The 21,547-nt window shown below is 36.5% G+C and overlaps 1 long non-coding RNA gene across 2 annotated transcripts in view; it reads right to left on the reverse strand.

Moving 5' to 3' along the window:
- LOC135969441 (uncharacterized) overlaps positions 1-21,547 on the reverse strand; it is a 115,024-nt gene that overhangs the window by 10,533 nt on the left and 82,944 nt on the right. Inside the window, exon 3 of one of the 2 annotated variants that reach the window (XR_010584700.1) lies at positions 11,130-11,977. The exons of the other annotated variant lie outside the window; for it this stretch is intronic. This is a non-coding gene — a long non-coding RNA (uncharacterized lncRNA). Of the gene's footprint in view, positions 1-11,129; positions 11,978-21,547 lie in introns of those variants that run through there. 2 annotated transcript variants of the gene reach the window in all.

Raw genomic sequence — 21,547 nt, forward strand, 5'->3', positions numbered from 1 at the left:
TAAGACTTCACAGTTCTCAGAGACACCAAATAAATTATTTCCAAAAGTTTTTTTTGCAGAGATATATTTAAAGGCATAATTATATTTTTAAGAGCTTCCCAGATTTTAACAAATATAAGTAACTTCAATTAGCAAAAAGGAAATTCATAAATGTAGCTAGCTGCCCAGCATTGCTGATTTTATACCATTTGATTTGATATCTTCAAACTGTACCAACATTTAATGAGGATATAATTGAGTGAATCCTGCAACAGAAATATTAACACTTGTGCTAAAATGAGCTATAATGGATATATACCTTTCCAATGTCATTTACAGCAAATACTTATATTAATCAGGTTGAATTATATGATTCCTACATTGAACCTTTGAACAATTGAGTTACAGTGGCAAATAATAGACAGATAAAGAAATGACATCAGATCATAAATTGATTTAGTAGTCTTACTTATATAATTTTTAAATAGAGCCTGAGGGGGGGGTGTTGATCAAGAAATAGTATCCTAAAAGAATGTAGCTATTACTTAATAAGACAAGGAAATCAGAAAATTTGTCAAGGATCATACAGCATAGTGAGTAGTGATGATTTACATATATCAGAATAGATATTCATTACTTTAGGAAGGAAAGGTAAATTATTAAGAAATATTTGTACAGTATACAATATTAGACAATAAAGATAATCAAATAATTATAAATACTTTTAAATCTTATGGATCTTATGATGTAGATACAGAAAGTCCTAAATTATGGATTTATGAGGATGTCTTAGTCACTAAGGTCTATTACTAGCTAATTCTCACATTGCTACAAGGAGCTAGCTGAGCCTGGGTAATTTACAAATGAAAGAGGTTCAATGGACTCACAGTTCCACATGGCTGGGGAGTCCTCAGGAATCTTACAATCATGGAGGAAGTCACCTCTTCACAGGGCAGCAGGAGAGTGAGTGCCAGGAGGGGAAATGCCAGATGCTTATGAAACCATGAGAGCTCATGAGAACTTACTCACTGTCATGAGAACAGCATGGGGGAAACCACCCACATTATTCAATTACCTCCCACTAGGTTCCTCCCGTGACATGTAGAGATTATAAGAATTAAAATTCAAGATGAGATTTGGGTGGCCAGAAAACCATATAATTCTGTCTTCTCCAAAATCAGATGTACTCACATTTCTTTTTTTTTATTTTTTATTTTTTATTATTATACTTTGAGTTCTAGGGTACACGTGCATAATGTGCAGGTTTGTTACATATGTATACTTGTGCCATGTTGGTGTGCTACAACCATCAACTCGTCAGCACCCATCAACTCGTCATTTACATCAGGTATAACTCCCAATGCAATCCCTCCCCCCTCCCCCCTCCCCATGATAGGCCCCGGTGTGTGATGTTCCCCTTCCCGAGTCCAAGTGATCTCATTGTTCAGTTCCCACCTATGAGTGAGAACATGCGGTGTTTGGTTTTCTGTTCTTGTGATAGTTTGCTGAGAATGATAGTTTCCAGCTGCATCCATGTCCTTACAAAGGACACAAACTCATCCTTTTTGATGGCTGCATAGTATTCCATGGTGTATATGTGCCACATTTTCTTAATCCAGTCTGTCACTGATGGACATTTGGGTTGATTCCAAGTCTTTGCTATTGTGAATAGTGCTGCAATAAACATACGTGTGCATGTGTCTTTATAGCAGCATGATTTATAATCCTTTGGGTATATACCCAGTAATGGGATGGCTGGGTCATATGGTACATCTAGTTCTAGATCCTTGAGGAATCGCCATACTGTTTTCCATAATGGTTCAACTAGTTTACAATCCCACCAACAGTGTAAAAGCATTCCTATTTCTCCACATCCTCTCCAACACCTGTTGTTTCCTGACTTTTTAATGATCGCCATTCTAACTGGTGTGAGATGGTATCTCATTGTGGTTTTGATTTGCATTTCTCTGATGGCCAGTGATGATGAGCATTTTTTCATGTGCCTGTTGGCTGTATGAATGTCTTCTTTTGAGAAATGTCTGTTCATATCCTTTGCCTACTTTTTGATGGGGTTGTTTGTTTTTTTCTTGTAAATTTGTTTGAGTTCTTTGTAGGTTCTGGATATTAGCCCTTTGTCAGATAGGTAGACTGCAAAAATTTTCTCCCATTCTGTAGGTTGCCTGTTCACTCTGATGGTAGTTTCTTTTGCTGTGCAGAAGCTCTTTAGTTTAATTAGATCCCATTTGTCAATTTTGGCTTTTGCTGCCGTTGCTTTTGGTGTTTTAGACATGAAGTCTTTGCCAATGCCTATGTCCTGAATGGTACTACCTAGGTTTTCCTCTAGGATTTTTATGGTATTAGGTCTAACATTTAAGTCTCTAATTCATCTTGAATTAATTTTCATATAAGGAGTAAGGAAAGGATCCAGTTTCAGCTTTCTACTTATGGCTAGCCAATTTTCCCAACACCATTTATTAAATAGGGAATCTTTTCCCCATTTCTTGTTTCTCTCAGGTTTGTCAAAGATCAGATGGCTGTAGATGTGTGGTATTATTTCTGAGGACTCTGTTCTGTCAGGTACACTCTGTTGAAGTCAGGTAGCGTGATGCCTCCAGCTTTGTTCTTTTGACTTAGGATTGTCTTGGAGATGCGGGCTCTTTTTTGGTTCCATATGAACTTTAAAGTAGTTTTTTCCAATTCTGTGAAGAAACTCATTGGTAGCTTGATGGGGATGGCATTGAATCTATAAATTACCTTGGGCAGTATGGCCATTTTCACAATATTGATTCTTCCTATCCATGAGCATGGTATGTTCTTCCATTTCTTTGTGTCCCCTTTTATTTCACTGAGCAGTGGTATGTAGTTCTCCTTGAAGAGGTCCTTTACATCCCTTGTAAGTTAGATTCCTAGGTATTTTATTCTCTTTGAAGCAATTGTGAATGGAAGTTCATTCATGATTTGGCTCTCTGTTTGTCTGTTACTGGTGTATAAGAATGCTTGTGATTTTTGCACATTAATTTTGTATCCTGAGACTTTGCTGAAGTTGCTTATCAGCTTAAGGAGATTTTGGGCTGAGACTATGGGGTTTTCTAAATATACAATCATATCATCTGCAAACAGGGACAATTTGACTTCTTCTTTTCCTAACTGAATACCCTTGATTTCTTTCTCTTGCCTAATTGCCCTAGCCAGAACTTCCAACACTATGTTGAATAGGAGTGGTAAGAGAGGGCATCCCTGTCTTGTGCCAGTTTTCAAAGGGAATTTTTCCAGTTTTTGCCCATTCAGTATGATATTGGCTCTGGGTTTGTCATAAATAGCTCTTATTATTTTGAGGTACGTTCCATCAATACCGAATTTATTGAGCGTTTTTAGCATGAAGGGCTGTTGAATTTTGTCAAAAGCCTTTTCTGCATCTATTGAGATAATCATGTGGTTCTTGTCTTTGGTTCTGTTTATATGCTGGATTATGTTTATTGATTTGCGAATGTTGAACCAGCCTTGCATCCCAGGGATGAAGCCCACTTGATCATGGTGGATAAGCTTTTTGATGTGTTGCTGAATCCGGTTTGCCAGTATTTTATTGAGGATTTTTGTATCGATGTTCATCAGGGATATTGGTCTAAAATTCTCTTTTTTTGTTGTGTCTCTGCCAGGCTTTGGTATCAGGATGATGTGGGCTTCATAAAATGAGTTAGGGAGGATTCCCTCTTTTTCTATTGATTGGAATAGTTTCAGAAGGAATGGTACCAGCTCCTCCTTGTACCTCTGGTAGAATTCAGCTGTGAATCCATCTGGTCCTGGACTTTTTTTGGTTGGTAGGCTATTAATTATTGCCTCAATTTCAGAGCCTGCTATTGGTCTATTCAGGGATTCAACTTCTTCCTGGTTTAGTCTTGGAAGAGTGTAAGTGTCCAGGAAATTATCCATTTCTTCTAGATTTTCCAGTTTATTTGCATAGAGGTGTTTATAGTATTCTCTGATGGTAGTTTGTATTTCTGTGGGGTCGGTGGTGATATCCCCTTTATCATTTTTTATTGCGTCAATTTGATTCTTCTGTCTTTTCTTCTTTATTAGTCTTGCTAGCGGTCTGTGAATTTTGTTGATCTTTTCAAAAAACCAACTCCTGGATTCATTGATTTTTTGGAGGGTTTTTTGTGTCTCTATCTCCTTCAGTTCTGCTCTGATCTTAGTTATTTCTTGCCTTCTGCTAGCTTTTGAATGCGTTTGCTCTTGCTTCTCTAGTTCTTTTAATTGCGATGTTAGAGTGTCAATTTTAGATCTTTCCTGCTTTCTCTTGTGGGCATTTAGTGCTATAAATTTCCCTCTACACACTGCTTTAAATGTGTCCCAGAGATTCTGGTATGTTGTATCTTTGTTCTCATTGGTTTCCAAGAACTTCTTTATTTCTGCCTTCATTTCGTTATGTACCCAGTAGTCATTCAGGAGCAGGTTGTTCAGTTTCCATGTAGTTGAGCGGTTTTGATTGAGTTTCTTAGTCCTGAGTTCTAGTTTGATTGCACTGTGGTCTGAGAGACAGTTTGTTATAATTTCTGTTCTTGTACATTTGCTGAGGAGTGCTTTACTTCCAATTATGTGGTCAATTTTGGAGTAAGTGCGATGTGGTGCTGAGAAGAATGTATATTCTGTTGATTTGGGGTGGAGAGTTCTATAGATGTCTATTAGGTCTGTTTGCTGCAGAGATGAGTTCAATTCCTGGATATCCTTGTTAACTTTCTGTCTCGTTGATCTGTCTAATGTTGACAGTGGAGTGTTGAAGTCTCCCATTATTATTGTATGGGAGTCTAAGTCTCTTTGTAAGTCTCTAAGGACTTGCTTTATGAATCTGGGTGCTCCTGTATTGGGTGCATATATATTTAGAATAGTTAGCTCTTCCTGTTGAATTGATCCCTTTACCATTATGTAATGGCCTTCTTTGTCTCTTTTGATCTTTGATGGTTTAAAGTCTGTTTTAGCAGAGACTAGTATTGCAACCCCTAGATGTACTCACATTTCAAAACAAATCATGCCTTCCCAACAGTCCCCCAAAGTCGTAACTCATTCCAGAACTAACCCAAAAGTCCAAGTCCAAAGTCTTACCTGAGACAAGGCAATTCCCTTCCACCTAGAAGCCTGTAATATCAAATCAAGTTAGTTGCTTCCATGATACAAAGTGGCTATAAACATTGGGTAAATGCACCCATTCCAAAAGGGAGAAATTGGCCAAACAAAAGGGATACAGGCCCATGCAAGTCCAAAATCCAGTGGGGCACTAATTAAATCTTAAAGCTTCAGAATAATCTCCTTCAACTTCCTGTCTCACATTCAGGTCGCACTGATGCAAGAAGTGGGCTTCCATAGCCTTGGCAACTCTGCCCGTGAGGCTTTGCAGGTTACAACCCCTCTCCCAACTGCTGGCTTTCAGTGTCTGCAGCTTTTCCCGATGAACAGTGAAAGCTATTGGTGGATCTATCATTCTGGGGTCTGGAGGATTGTAGACCTCTTCTCACCACTCCATTAGGCGGTGCCCCAGTAGGGACTCTCTGTGGGGGCTCCAACCCCACATTTCCCTTCTACACTTCCCTAGCAGAAGTTCTCCAGGAGAGCTCTACCCCTGCAGCAGACTTCTACCTAGACATCCTGGTGTTTCCATACATCTTCTGAAATCTAGGCAGAGGTTCCCAAACCTCAATTTTTGACTTCCGTGTACCCATGGGCCCAACATCACATGTGAGTTGCCCAGGCTTGAGACTTGCACCTTCTGAAGCAATGGCCTGAGCTTTACATTGGCCCATTTTAGCTACAGCTGGGATGCAGAGCACCAAGCCCTGAGACTGCACACAGCAGCCAAGTTCCTGGACCTGGAAACCATTTTTTCCTTCTAGACTTCTAGGCCTGAGATGGGAGGGGCTGCTGTGAAAACCTCTAACATACCTTGGAGACATTTTCCCCATTGTCTTGGTGATTAGCATTTGGGTCCTCATTACTTATGCAAATTTCTGCAGCTGGCTTTAATTTTCCCCAGAAAATGTTTTTTTCTTGTCTATCGCATTTTCAGGCTGCAAATTTTCCAAACGTTTATGCTCTCACCTCTTGAATGCTGTGTTGCTTAGATATTTCTTCTGCCAGATACCTGAAATCATCTCTCTCTAGTTCAAAGTTCCATAGATCTCTAGGGCAGGGGCAAAATGCTGCCAGTCTCTCTGCTAAAGCTTTCCGATTCCCAACGAGCTCCCCATCTCCATCTGGTACCACTTCAGCCTAGACTTCATGGTCCATATTGCTATCAAGAGTTTGGACAAAGCCATTCAACAAGTCTCTAGGGAGTTCCAAGCTATCCCATATCTTCCTGTCTTCTGAGCACTCCAAACTGTACCAACATCTGCCCATTACTCAGTTCCAAAACTGCTTCCACATTTTCAGGTATCCTTATAGCAGTACCCGACTCCTGCTGCCAATTTACTGTATCAGTCCATTTTTACATTGCTATAAGGAAATACCTGACACTGGGTAATTTGTAAAGAAAAGATGTGTCATTAACTCACAGTTTTACATGGCTGGGGAAACCTCAGGAAACTTACAGTCATAATGGAAGCCACCTCTTCAAAGGGTGAAGAGAGAAAATGAGTGCCAGCAGGGGAAATGCCAAATGCTTATAAAACCATCAGATCTTGTGAGAACTCACTCACTATCATGAGAACAGCGTGGTGGAAAACCACCCTCCTGATTCAATTACCTCCCACTGGGGCCCTCCCATGACATGGGATTATGGGAATTAAAATTCAAGTTGACATTTGGGTGGGGCCACAGTGAAACCATATCAATTTATTTGTTTAAGTGTTGAAAAAGTCTGCAGAGTGATGACAATTTTGAAACTACAAGGATGAAATAAGGCACCTTCAAAGGTGGAGTTTGAATAAATGAAGCAAAAAGCCCATCTCAGGAAGCTGCTCTGATGACACTCCAGATTAATTTTGGCGTGGACCCCTAATGTTAATTGGATCACCTTTATGAACATGTAACCTGTACAGGCCCACAGAGCCCTATACTTAGAAGGTTCCTGCATTGGTTTTGTTGTTGGCTGTCCCTTTCTTTATATTCCTAATACTTTTTTATTAAAAAAAAAAAGGGGGCTCTAGCTATTCCCACAGCTGACCCTGTGTGTTAAAGGGAATAGAATGAAAAAAGCAACCTTTAAATAAAGTAAATAGTATTAATAAACAAAACAGCATACACGCTCCCTAATGTAACCTTGGTGGAGGGGTTGAATCTGGGAGTAGTTTGGGAACAAGAGCAAGAACATATGAGAAAGAGAATAGCTGGTAAATCAACAGACCTCTGGAAGTCTGTGTGTTTTTGGATGTCATAACCACCAGTCATTTCTTCTCATTGTCATGACATGATTCAATGTATTAAGTAAAGAGGTCAGAAATCTGCATTGCCACACCTCCTCTGCCTACCACCACTGCTTAATGACAAGAAACTCTACAGGAAGTGAAAGGGTATAGTTAACAAGCAAGCTGGTACAGTTTCCACCTAAAATTGCAGAGTTAAAAAAATGGAAAGGGGCTTAGATAGCTAAGGGACTAGTCCTAGAAATTAATTAACTGCTGTTTCAGTCCATTTTTTTTGCTTCTAATAAAGACATACCTAAGACTGGGAAGAAAAAGAGGTTTAATGGACTTACAGGTCCACATGGCTGGGGAGGCCTCACATTCATGGCAGAAGGAAAGCAGAAGTAAGTCATATCTTACATGCATGGCAGCAGGCAAAAAGAGAGAAAGGGCTTTTGCAGGGGAACTCCTCTTTTCAAAACCATCAGATCTCATAAGACTTATTCACTATTATGAGAACAGCACAAGAAAGATCCACCCCCATGATTCAATTACTTCCCACTGGGTCCCTCCCATGACACATAGGAATTATGAACATTCCAATTTGAGATGAAATTTGGGTGGAATCACAGCAAAACTATATAATTCCACCCCTGGACCCTCCCAAATCTCATGTCCTCACATTTCAAAACCCATCATGCCTTCTCAACAGTCCCCCAAAGTCTTAAGTCATTTCAGCATTAACCCAAAAGTCCACAGTCCAAAGTTTCATCTGAGACAAGGCAGGTCACTTTTGCCTATGAGGATGTAAAATCAAAATCAAGCTAGTTACTTCCTAGATACAATGGGGTACAGGTATTGTGTAAATACAACTGTTTCAAATGGGAGAAATTGGCCAAAACAAAGGGGCTGCAGGCCCCATGCAAGTCCAAAATCCAGCGGGGCAGTTAAAACTTAAAGCTCCAAACTGATCTCCTTTGACTTCATGTCTCACATCCATGCCATGCTGATGGAAGAGGTGGATCAACATGGTCTTGGGCAGCTCTGACCCTGTGGCTTTGCAGGGTTTAGTCCATCACCTGGCTGTATTCACAGGCTGGCATTGAGTGCCTGTGGCTTTTCCAGGTGCATGGTGCAAGCTTTCAATGGATCTACCATTCTGAGTTCTGGAGGATGGTGGCCCTCTTCTCACAGCTCCACTAGGTGGTGTCCCAGTAGGGACTCTCTGTGGGGGCTCCAACTCCACATTTCCCTTCTGCACTTTCCTAGCAGAGATTCTCCCTGAGGGCCCCACCCATGCAGCAAACTTCTGCCTGGGCATACAGATGGTTCCACACATCCTCTGAAACCTAGACGGAGGTTCCTACACCTCAACTCTTGACTTCTGTGCACCTGTAGGCTCAATATCATGTGGAAGATGCCAAGGCTTGGGGGTTCCACACTTGGAAGTAACAGGCCGAGCTATACCTTGGCCTCTGTTAGTCACGGCTGATGCAACTGAGATACAGGGCACCAAGTCCCTAGTCTGTACACAGGAGAGGGACCCTGGGCTCCACCCATGAAACTATTTTTTTTCTCCTAAACCTCTGGGCCTCTGATGGGAAGGGCTATCATAAAGGTCTTTCATATGCCCTAGAGACATATTCCCCATTGTCTTGGTGATTAACATTCAGCTCCTGGTTTCTGATGCATATTTAAGCAGCTGGCTTGAATTTCTCCTCAGAAAATTGGATTTTTCCTTTCTATCTCATTGACAGGTTGCAAATTTTCCAAACTTTTATGCTCTGTTTCTCTTTTAAAACTGACTTCCTTTAACAACACCTGTCCCTTCTTGAATGCTTTGCCACTTAGAAATTTCTTCTGCCAGATACTCTAAGTCATTTCTCTGAAGTCCAAAGTTCCACAAATCTCTTGGGCAGGGGCAAAATGTCACAAGAGTAACCTTGTTCCCAACGAGTCTAGTTACTTTTCTCCATCTGAGACCACCCCTGCCTGGATTTTAATGTCCGTATCATTACCAGCATTTTAGTCAAAGTCATTCAACAAGTCTCTAGGAAGTTCCAAACTTACCCACATTGTCCTGCCTTTTGAGCCCTCTCAAATGTTCCAACCTCTGCTTGTTACCCAATTCCAAAGTGGATTCCACATTTTTGGGTATCGTTTCAACAACACTCCACTCTACTGGTACCAATTTACTGTATTAGTCTGCTTTCATGCTGCTCATAAAGACATACCTGAGACTGGGAAGAAAAAAATTTTAATAGACTTACTGTTCCACATGTAAGGGGAAGGCCTCACAATCATGGTGCAAGGCAAGGAGGAGATCACTTCTGACATGGATGGCGACAGGCAAAGAGAGAGCTTGTGCGGGGAACACGTGTTTTATAACCATCAGATCTCGTGACACTTATTCACTATCACAAGAACAGTATGGGAAAGCCCTGACCCCGTAATTCAATTACCTCACACTGGATTCCTCCCACAACACATGCGAACCGTAGGAGTTACAATTCAAGAAGACATTTGGGTGGGGACACAGCCAAACCATATCAACGGTCATCTTGTACCTTTTTCTTATTATAATCACTGTACTAGTTAGCATTCTTTAGAGAAATTGACCAATAATAAATAGATACATACATACACACACACATAGATGAGGAGATTTATTATGGGACTTGGCTCATAAGGCTAGGGAGACCAACCAGTTCCACCATCTGATGTCTGAAAGCTAGAAACCAGGAAAGCAGGTTTTATAATTCAGGCTCAGTTTGAAGGTCAAAGAACCAGCAGTGCCAATGTTTAAAGTCATCATGGATGAATGTCCCAGTTAGAGCAAATTCACACTTAGTCTACCTTTTTGTTCTATTTAGGACCTCAGTGGATTAGATGATGCCTGTTCACATTTATGAGGGTAGATCTTCTTTACTCAGTTTACTGATTCAAATACTAATCTCTTATGGAAAGACCCTCGCAGACACACTCATAAATAATGTCTTACCAGCTATCTGGGTATGCCTTAGGTCAATAAAGTTAACACAAAAAATTAAACATTTCATGAAAAAGACAAGGGCTAGACAAAGAACAAAAAGATGAATATATATATTTTTTTAGTTTAAAGCATAAATACAACTCTTACCTTACCTTCCAATGGTAGTAATTCTAGCCCAGTGTTATTCTTTAAGCTCACAATTAAATTACTTATTTCCATTTTAGCAATGGATTACAAAAGGTGAGTCTTTCAGTAAATTATGAGAAAAAAATCACCATTTAGTTATTGAACCCTAGGCAAAATTAAACTGAGCATTAATGCACCCCATCTCAATCTATCCTGGAGTAAAAAATAAGCCACTTTTAGAGGCCAAGTCTATAAAGGTCTTTCACAAAAGCCTAGTCATCCCTAAGTTTCCCCTTTATTGTTCCAGAGTCTGTCCCCCAAAAAAATGTGTGGACGAAACTCAAAGATAGGGTGACCCAAAACAAATGACTTCCTGTACGAAGTCTAACCCTTATAATCCTGTTAGCCCTTAAGTGAAGTTTTCAGGAAATTAGGTGCTCGAGAGATAAGTCAAAGTATTAAAAAATACTTTATAAGCTTGTTTAATTTTTAAGAGGATTTTAATGATAGTTTTTAGGAAAGTTAAAGTTTAGAAATTCTGTAATAAATACAGTTGAGACATGCTTTATGCCTTGAGAATGTTAAGTATGTTTCTAGAAACATACTTTATAAGCTTAATTTAACTTTTAAAAGGATTTTAACAATCGTGTTTAGAAAAGTTAAAGTTTAGAAATTCTGTAACGAATACAATTGAGAGATTTTTTATACCTTGAGAAATCAATTATTTATTTCAAGAAAAAAAATGCCAGTTAAAAGGAAATTCCTAGCTGTGATCAGTAACAGTGTGGTGGAAACATTGCCAAAAATGGGCCTGCAATTGCTGACATGCAAAACCCCCACCAATCTCGGAATGTGTGTTACGCATCCTTGGCACATACTTCTACAACTTCTCATCAGTTCATCTGTTTCTCTATCCGCAGCCCCTCTGACATCTCTATGAATTTTGTAGGTCAGCTTCAATTTTTATTTTGTATTGATATCATTCTTACATTAACATGGTTCCAGCAAAACTGAAGTGGGAACAGACAAACGTGAGAAACAAATCTTTTTCTGGTAATCTTCATACTTTCTTTAACTTGTTCTTTTAAAACCTGCAACTCCTAAGAAGTTATTTATTTCTATTTTTTTCTTGTTTTAAATTATAAAGTAATGTAATATCCAACAGGTATTATTGAGAAACAGTCATTTTTGAGTTGTGTTTGAGAAGCAAGATCACTTTGTTGGTTTAACCAATTTGAAATGCTCCTAAAATATAGAACCCCTTTAAGAATTTTTGGCCAGGCACAGTGGCTCACATCCATAATCCCAGTACTTTGGGAGGCTGAGGCAGGTGGATCATGAGGTCAGGAGTTTGAGACCAGCCTGGCCAACATAGTGAAACCTTGTCTCCAGTAAACATACAAAAATTAGCCAGGCATGGTGGTGTGCTCCTGAGTCCCAGCTACTTAGGAGGCTGAGGCAGGAGAATCGCTTGAACCTGGGAGGTGGACGTTGCAGTGAGCCAGATAGTGCCATTGCACTCCAGCCTGGTCAGCAGAGCAAGACTCTGTCTCAAAAAGGAAAAAAAAAAAAAAGGATAATTTAATAATGTAATACTTCATGGAAAAATAAAAGTAGCAAAAACACATTTTTAAAATTAACACATATGTTAATGTGAAATACCTTTATAAAACAAATCCAAGAAAAGCAGTCTTACACATTTGATTTATAAAAAATCCAATATAAGATTTTAAACTTATATTAATAGCAATAAGTTTTATAATATTCAAGTTAAAATAGAACCAACATAAATTATATATCATCAGATTTAAAAATATAAACATCATACAAAATATAATCTCTAACCACCACAGGATGAAGTTTGAAATCAGTAACAGAGGGAGAACTGGAAAATTTCAATTTTGAAAAATAAAAACATTCTCTAAACAACTAAGGGATCATTAAAGAAATCACAAAAAGAAATTAGAAAATACTTAGAGATGAATAAAACCAAAACCAAACAAAAATTATGGGACATAGTAATATAAGTACTAAGGAGAAAAGTTATGGTTATAAAGGCTTACATTTCAACAGAATGCAGACCTTAAATCAACAACCCATTTGTACAACTTATGGAACTAGAAAAAGAAGAACAAAGAAAACTCAAAGGCAGCAGATGTAGAGAATTTAAAAAGTAGAGAAAAATCAATGAAACCAAAAGTTGATTCTTCAAAAAAAATCAATGTGAAAAACCTTTAGCCAGATTAACTTAAAAAAAAAAAGCGAAGGCTCAAATCACCAAAATCACAAATGAAAGTGAGGACATTTTTACTTACTCTGCATAAATGAAAAGTATTATAAGGGTACTATGAACAATTAGATGTCAAAAATTGAAGGAGCCAGATGAAATCGACAAATTCCTAGAAATATGCAACACACCAAGACTAAATCATGAAAAAATAGAAAATCTGAATAGATCTATAATTAGTTAGGTTTATGGATCTGCAATCAAAAATCTAGCAACAAAGAAAATTCCTGGACCTGACAGCTTCACTGCTGAATTATACTAAACATTTAAAGAACTATGTTAACGCCAGTCCTACATAAATATTTCCAACAACTTAAAGAGGGGGAATACTTCATATGAGGCCAGCATTACTCTACTACCAAAACCAGACACAGACATTGCAAAAAACAAAAAAAACGACAGACCGATATCCCTTATGAACATCAATGCAAAAATCCTCCACAAAATACTAGCAAACCAAATTCAGCAGCATATTAGAATGACCAAGTGGAATTTATTCCTGCAATCTAAGCATCGTTCAACAAGTGAAAATTAATCAATGTAATACCCCATATTAACAGAAGGGAAAAAATAAGCATAATAGTCTCAATGTATGTAGAATAAATATTTGGTAAAATTCAACATCTTTCATAACAAAAACACTTAACAAACTAGGAACAGAAGAAAACTACCTTAGCATAATAAAATCCATATATAAATATTCAATAGCCAACATCAAACTCACTGATAAAAGACTGCAAGTTTTACCCCTAAGATCAGGAACAAGACAACGAGGCGTATATTGCCACTTGTATTCAACAAAATACTGAAAGTCCTAACCAGTGAAATCAGGCAAGGAAAAGACATAAAAGGCATGCAAATTGGAAAGGAAGAAGTACAATTATCTCTGTTTGTACACAGCATGATACTTTATGTGGAAAACTCTAAAGATCACACACACACACACACACACACACACACACACACAGTTAACACTAATAAACAAATTTAGGAAAGCAGTAGGATACAAAAGCAACACATAAACATTAGTTTCATTTTTACTTACTAACAATGAACAATCAGAAAAGAAAATTAACAAAATAATTCCATTGATTATAGCATCAAAAAGAATGAACTACTTAGTAATTAACTTCGCCAGGGATATGAAAAGCTTGTAAAATGAAAACCATGGAAGACATAAATGAATGGAAAGATATTCCATGTCCATGTGTTGGAAGACTTAATATTTTCAAGATGTTAATACTATCCAAAGTAATTTTAACATTAAATGCTATGCCTTTCAAAAACTTTAACAATATTTGTAGAAAGAAATAATCTATTCTAAATTGCATATGGAAAAATCGAGGGACATCAAATAGCCAAAACACTGTTGAAAAGAAGAAAAAAACTGGAGAACTCACACTTCCTGGTTTCAAAATTTATTACAAAGCTTCAGTAATCAAAACAGGGTGCCACAGGCATAAAGACAGACTTAAAGGCCAATGCAGTAAGATTAAGATCCCAGAAATAAATCTTCACATATATGCTGAAATGATTTTTGACAATGGGTCCAAGACCATTCAATGTGGGAAAGAACAATCTTAAAAGAAAAAAAAAAAGATGGTAGGATGATGGTGGGACAACTGAAAAACCACATGTAAAATAATGAAGTTGGACCCTTGTATAACACTATGCAGAAAAATTGACTCAAAAGTAATCAAAGAACTAAATGTAATACAAAAAAGACTATAAAACTCTGAGAAGAAATAATAGAACACACAAAAGCTTCACAACGTTAGCGTTGGCAATGATTTCCGAGACATGACACCAAAGGCACAGGCAACAAAAAAAAACATTGAAAAATTGTACTTGATAAAGGTTTTTAAAAACTGCATTCGAAAAATACTATCAGAATAAAATGGCAACCCAGAGGATAAAAAAAAAATTGCAAACCATATTTGACAAGGGATTGAGATCTAGAATAGACAGGGAATTTTTAAAACTCATCGACAAAATAAAACAAATAACTCGATTCAAAAATGGGCAAAGAACTTTTCTCCAAAGACATTTTTCCCAAAGAATTAATAGAAATGGTCAATAAGCACATCAAAGGAGCCTCAACATCATTAATCATTAGAGAAATGCAAATCAAAACTGCAGCGACAGAACACATTATCCTCATTATGACAGTTACTATTAAAAAAACAACAGAAAATAACAACCGTTGGCAAGAATGTGGACAATTGTAACCCTTGTGCACTGTTGGTGAGGATACAGCCACTGTAGAAAACAGTATGTCAGTTCTTTAAAAGATTAAAAATATAAGTACACAGAATCCGGCCACCCCAATCCAGGTATATACCCAAGAGTATTTAAAGCAAGGCCTTGAAGAGATATGTGCACACACACGTTCACAGCAATATTATTCACAATAGCTAAAACATGGAAGCATTCCAAGTGTCTGTCAATGGATGAATGGATAAGCAAAATGGTGTACACAAACAAAAGAATATTATTCAGCCTTAAAAATGAATACAGTGCTGACATATTCTACAATAGGATGAAATTGATGACATTATGCTAAATTAAATAAGCCAATAGCAAAAGACAAATGCTGTATGATTTCATTTATAGGAGGTTCTTAGAATAGTCAAAATCATAGACAAAAAGAATGGTAGTTTCTAGAGATATATATTGTTTAATGGGTCGAAAGCTTCAGTTTCACAAGACTAAAGAGCTCTGGAGATGGATGGTGATGATTATTGCACAACAATGTAAATGTACTTAGTATCACTGGCCTATATCTAGTCATACACCATGTAATGATGTTTCTGTCAACAACAGTCCACTAACAGGTCATTGTTGCCATAAGACTGTTATGCAGCTGAAAAATTCCTATTGTCTAGTGAAGTGGAAGCTATCACGTCGTAGCACAGTGCATCAAGGCATGGCCTTTTCTGTGTTTAGATACACGGATATTTAACATTGCCTTACAACTGTCTGTAATATTCAGTACAGTAACATAGGTTTACAGGTTTGTAACCTATGGACAGAAGGTATCACTATCTTTTAAGTGATGCATGGTCTACTTTAAAATAATTAAGATAATAAATTTCACATTAAGTGTATTTTATTTTGCAAAGTTACCATCTCTGTCTTCACTTATGGATGCTGGCCAAAGTCTGAAGCAGGTGAGAACCATGATAATAAAATAAGTAGGAAAGTTTGTTGGGTGGAGCAGTAAGAGTTTGATAGAATTTACTGCCAAGATACAATGCATAAGAACGGGCATTCATTATTATATCAAGAATAACAATGTTTAGAAGAGTATACACAACATTATTCTATTTATATAAATCTAAATAAAAATGACATATGTGTGTTTATTTTACATGATTAGAATAAAGATCTCCAAGGGAACATGCAGATACTAATAGGGATTAGAAAGCTTTGGTAGAATTGATGTCCATTTAAATAAAAGATTATTACCCTTATGTTCCAAGTCCATATCATGCTTGTAAAATAAACCAATACATTATACAAAATATGCTACTATTAAATTGAAACCAAATTCTTTTAATTTTCTAAGAATGGCAGAATTATGTAATGATCAGAAATAGACCCCTAAGCCAGATTTTCTGGTTTGGATTTTCAGGTCTTCTATCACTTACCAGTTGTGTGATTAACCATCAGCATTAACTTCTCCATTCCTCATAAATTTCTGTCAAGAATTAAGTGTGCAAATACATGTACTTATAGATGTATGCATGTACATAGCATGCAGAAAAATACTGGCTATTTTAAATTTTTATTGTTATTATCCTTTTGGGCTATTTGTGTCCATTCCAGTTAATGACTACAGTATAAAAATTTTAATTTATGCTACAAATTTATTTTAAATATTTATGCTTATCTCATAGTACTGAGTATTCAAATGCTCTCAGTTCTTTTTATCAAATGCTAAATACCGGTTTAACCAGAGATCCTAATCTGTGTTAGAGTCATTTTCCAAGCTTGCCTCTGAAAACTCAAACAAAGAATAAATATTACTCTGTGTTTTTCACAGTTAAAAAAAGAGAAATAAACTACCATCACGGGCATTTTACTCTTATCATACTGGTTATTTCAAAAACTAAAGTGAAAGCTAAATCAACTTAGTAATGAGTCTAACAACTCCTTTAAAGCAATGAGTTTTTAATTAGTACACATGTGGCTGCTCCACCATTTACTCTATTCTTCTTCTAACTGCACATCTTTGAATAACATATTGGACCTGTTCAATAATATTAAATTTTTACAGTAGCCTTTATGAAAATGTGGGAGTGTTCCAACTTTCAGTTGTCGTGGTGTGTTGTAATGATGTTTCAATCATTTCCAGATGGAAATATTTAGGTATCCCCCTACTAGAAAGGTTTAAAGATTGCTATTATTTCTAAAAGAGCATATAAGATAAACCGAATTAGTGAGCAAAGGATCAGATAGACTGATTGTGTCTAATCAGCTTAGTCATGCCAAAAATAAGACAAATGAAACTAATTATTAACAAGTAATTAAATGTCTGTGTTTTCCAGACTTTTGACAAGTGAGTTTTAATAGTTTTCAGGTAATGCCAAGCCAACTCTATTGATGTGCATAAAGGAATGAAAGAAGCTATTGAAGCTAGCAGACTTCAAAATGTCTACCCTCTGACGACTGGAGTTGATATCAAAAATTTAGTTAGGAAATCTAGGATGTGGGTTAGTGAGACTGGTCAGGATCTCAGTAGAACAAGGAAACAGTTAATATTAAATTATTATATACAGTTTATTATTTATCCTGAAACTGGCAATGTAAGAGGCACAATTCAATTTTTTAGAACATAATATCAAATGTTAGAAATCATCAAATCAATTCTAATTTCAACAGGACTTCTAATTGTACAGTTAGTCTCTGTTACTATCTTTACCTTAAAGAGAAACATACACCACACAAGTTTATCATAACTTTACTTCAAAACTAAAGAATATTTTAAATCTATTTTGGGGATGGTTTTACACATTTCATTGTGCCAGTCTGTAATGTATACTTCCCTTTCAGAAAATGTGCTTTTCCGTACACTGCCAACTAGTAAAAATTGCCATCTGGTTATGTTAAAAGCAGTTCTTCCTTCTTTTTCATTTCAGCTTACCCTCAATCCACTCAGACTCAGATTCTTCACATACTTCTAACGCTTTTGACTCAAGGTCAGAATGAAGTAAAATACTGTACTTTTTTTCTAAGGAAAAAGAGCTGAGTCAAACATACTCTATCCTACTATACACTTAAGCTTTCTTGTTAAATTAAAATTGGGATCTAAAACATCTAGGGCAACCTTTTCCTGATTACTGATGACAAAATGATTTTGTATGACTCAACTGCATTGCTATTGCATTAGAAATGCACAGCATATAATCTTCCTCACATTGTGGGTGCGAGTAGAGTATCTGATTTAAAATTGGAAAACATTTCCCTCAAATTGCAGCTTAAATTAAGCTAATTTTATCATTTCCAGAGTAACCATTCAATACCACTTATGAAGGTCACAAGACCTGCTTTCTTTCCTAATCTTAAATTCTGAAGACTTGCATAGGTACATTAAAATGCTCTTAAGCTGATTGGATTTGCTGGCAAGGTTGAAGGGTGACTAGCAGATGACTTCCACAGTCAAGTGGCAAAAGTGTTACCAAACTTTTGCATTCATCCTAGGAAGAAGACAAGAGCAGTGATTTATTAGGTAAAACATAAGGTGTGATAGAAATCACAAATGTAAGACAGAATCCCGGGACTCATTTTCTTCTACTGAAAAATTTGGGCTTTAAAAATTTAAAAATATTATTAAAAGAACACACAAGAATAGCAAACAAGCCTATGAAAAGATGTTCAACATCACTGATCATCAAAGAAATGCAAACCAAAACTACAATAGATATTCTCTCAGCCCAATTAAAATGGCTTTTATCCAAAAGACAGGCAATAACAAACGCTGAAAAGGATGTGGAAAAAGGGAACATTTGCACACTGTTGGTGGGAATGTAAATTTGTACAACCGCTATGGAGAACAGTTTGGCAGTTCCTCAAAGGAATAAAAATTGAGCTACCACATGATCCAGCAATCCCACTGCTGAGTATATACCAAAGAGAAAAAAAAAATCAATAAATCAAAAAGATACGTGCACTCCTTTGTTTATTACAGCACTGTTTACAATAGCTAAGATTTGGAAGAAAGCTAAGTGTCCATCAACAGAAGAATGGGTAAAGCAAATGTGGTTCACACACACAATGGAGTACGATGCAGCCATCAAAAAGAATGAGATCCAGTCATTTGCAACAATATGGATGGAACTGGAGATCATTATGTTACTTGAAATAAGCCACGCACAGAAAGACAAACATCACATGTTCTCAATTATTTGTGGGATCTAAAAATCAAAACGGTTGAATTCATGGACACAGAAAGTAGAAGGGTGGTTACCACAGGCTGGGAAGGGTAGTGGGTTTTGGGGAGGGGGTGGAGGGTGGAGATTGTTAATAGTTACAAAAGATAGAATGACTGAGACCTACTACGTGATAGCACAGTAGAGGGGCTATAGTCAATAATAACTTAATTGTATGTTTTAAATTCACTTAAAGAGAGTAACTGGATTGTTTGTAACTCAAAGGATAAATGCGTGAGGGAATGGACACCCCATTCTCCATGATGTGCTTATTTCACATTGCATGCTTGTATCAAAATATCTCGTGTACCCCATAAATATACACACCTACTGTGTACTCACAAAACATTTAAAAATAATAAAAATAAAAAACAACTTAAATATATTTTATATTATAGTTACAGTACTTGTGTAATATCAATACAAATATTAATATTTAATAATAAAACATTCATATAAACTGAAAGCCACATCTCTCACACATATTAGGCATTCAACATAGAGTTACATCAATTCTTTTTTGTGAATAATAGTCAAAAACTAACATTTAAAACAGACTATCTAATTAACACTGTCTTTCAAGATATATGTACGTCATACTTTATTCTTCACAACAACCCTATGATGTAGATATAGGATACAGGACATAGACAATTCCTTTGTACAAATGGAAAACTTGGGAAACTGAATAGTTAAATAATTAGTTCCAGCAATTAAATGGCAGAACAAGGAATAAAACATAAGGTTTTGTAACTATTTTGCCCACTTTCTTCACCACTGTGAGGCGCTAATGCTCTGCAACGTTGCTGAGAAAACACATGGGCCCTTGTCTTCGCTGATCTTGAATAATACAGAAAATGATGCTACATTGTGGCAAATATAATCTGTTCATTCATTTCTGATATTAAAATAAAAATGCTTGGCTAATTTGAGCTAGTTGTACTGTTATTATATCAAAAGTATTAACCATCTTGTTTCTATTACACAAAATACTTTATTTGAATACTTCACATGGTAAAAATAGTCGCAAAAATCTTTTCTACACAGAAGTGTAAATATTAATTTAATATATTTTTAACATCAATGTGTATCTTATAATACATGTTTATTATTCCCTATTTTATTAACAACGTTTGTTCCTGCACTTAACAGTGTATTCTTCAGAAAATAGGGAGAGAAGTGGTGGGAGAAGTTATTGGCAGAGAATCAAGGAGAAAGCCAATATAGACATCTATATGACACTCAGACTTCTTGTCAGAGATATCTGTGTTCAGTCAGATCCTCTTCAGATTTAAGTGAATGGCAATGCTTCGAGTCTTCTAAATTATCACTGGTTACACACTTTATGTAAGTTATATCAAGAATTAAGTGCAGCCCAGCTTTGTATACTTTGACTACAGAAACTCAACATACTTCATGTGAAAATAAAGTACTGCATCTTCCACAGTCATGGGTGCTGATGGATGAAAAGATCTGAAGTAACTTACCCCCTTTTGTTTGTTTCACAACAGTTTTCTATAATTTCAAGAATAAGTGTGACAATGAATACTAAGCAGAAAAAAAAAGCCATATACATTTGGCTCAGACTGAAAGTCAAATCCAAACATCCTCAGAAATGCTTCTACAGAAGATTAATGGAATAAGTAATTGTTGGATCAGGAACCCCAAAGATGCTTACGTGTTTTCCGTTTTCAAGCACTGACATCGTTCTGAAAGCAGAAGGCAGACAGAGAGGCTCATGTTCCACATACTCATAAAGTTTATACATCTCAGGAGTTCAGAGAATTCATTTAATAAGAGAAATGTGAACACTTTCTTTATGAAATCTGAAGCCCAAGATGGCAAAACACTTTGTCCTAGATCATTTGGAAATTTGGAAAGTGAGGACGTCAACTGGTATTACTATTCATCCAGCTAATAGTAACGCAAAAAATACCTACTACAAACGTAAGACAAGTTATATAACTTGAAAAATGTCACTTACTGATTTTTAATTTTGTATTATGCATATAATTTAGCATTTTTATCCTTATCCAAGGCTCCCATGGGTATTTTTAGGAAGTGGAATTTCTCGAGAAAAGTGTGAAAAAATAAACTAAGCAACTTACATAAAATTAGATGGCATACTTCCTAAATATTGGATTAAAGGATATCAACATTATCTCTATAAAATTTATACTGTGGAAGAAATTAAGAATTTAACTAAAATAATGTGTAACTTTCAGGGCTTAGAAGAAAAAAAAGATGTGTTTTAATGGTCATTATCTGAATTCCAGAATGCTAAGGCTCTTAAGAACTTTATATAGATATTGAAGGGACACAGGAAACACAGAAGGCACCCAGCGTATTTTGGAGACCCAGTAGGCAAGGCATTTTCATGCATGTTATGTCCTAAATC

This window comes from Macaca fascicularis, chromosome 2 (assembly GCF_037993035.2).
Source record: "Macaca fascicularis isolate 582-1 chromosome 2, T2T-MFA8v1.1".
Taxonomy (NCBI): domain Eukaryota; kingdom Metazoa; phylum Chordata; class Mammalia; order Primates; family Cercopithecidae; genus Macaca; species Macaca fascicularis.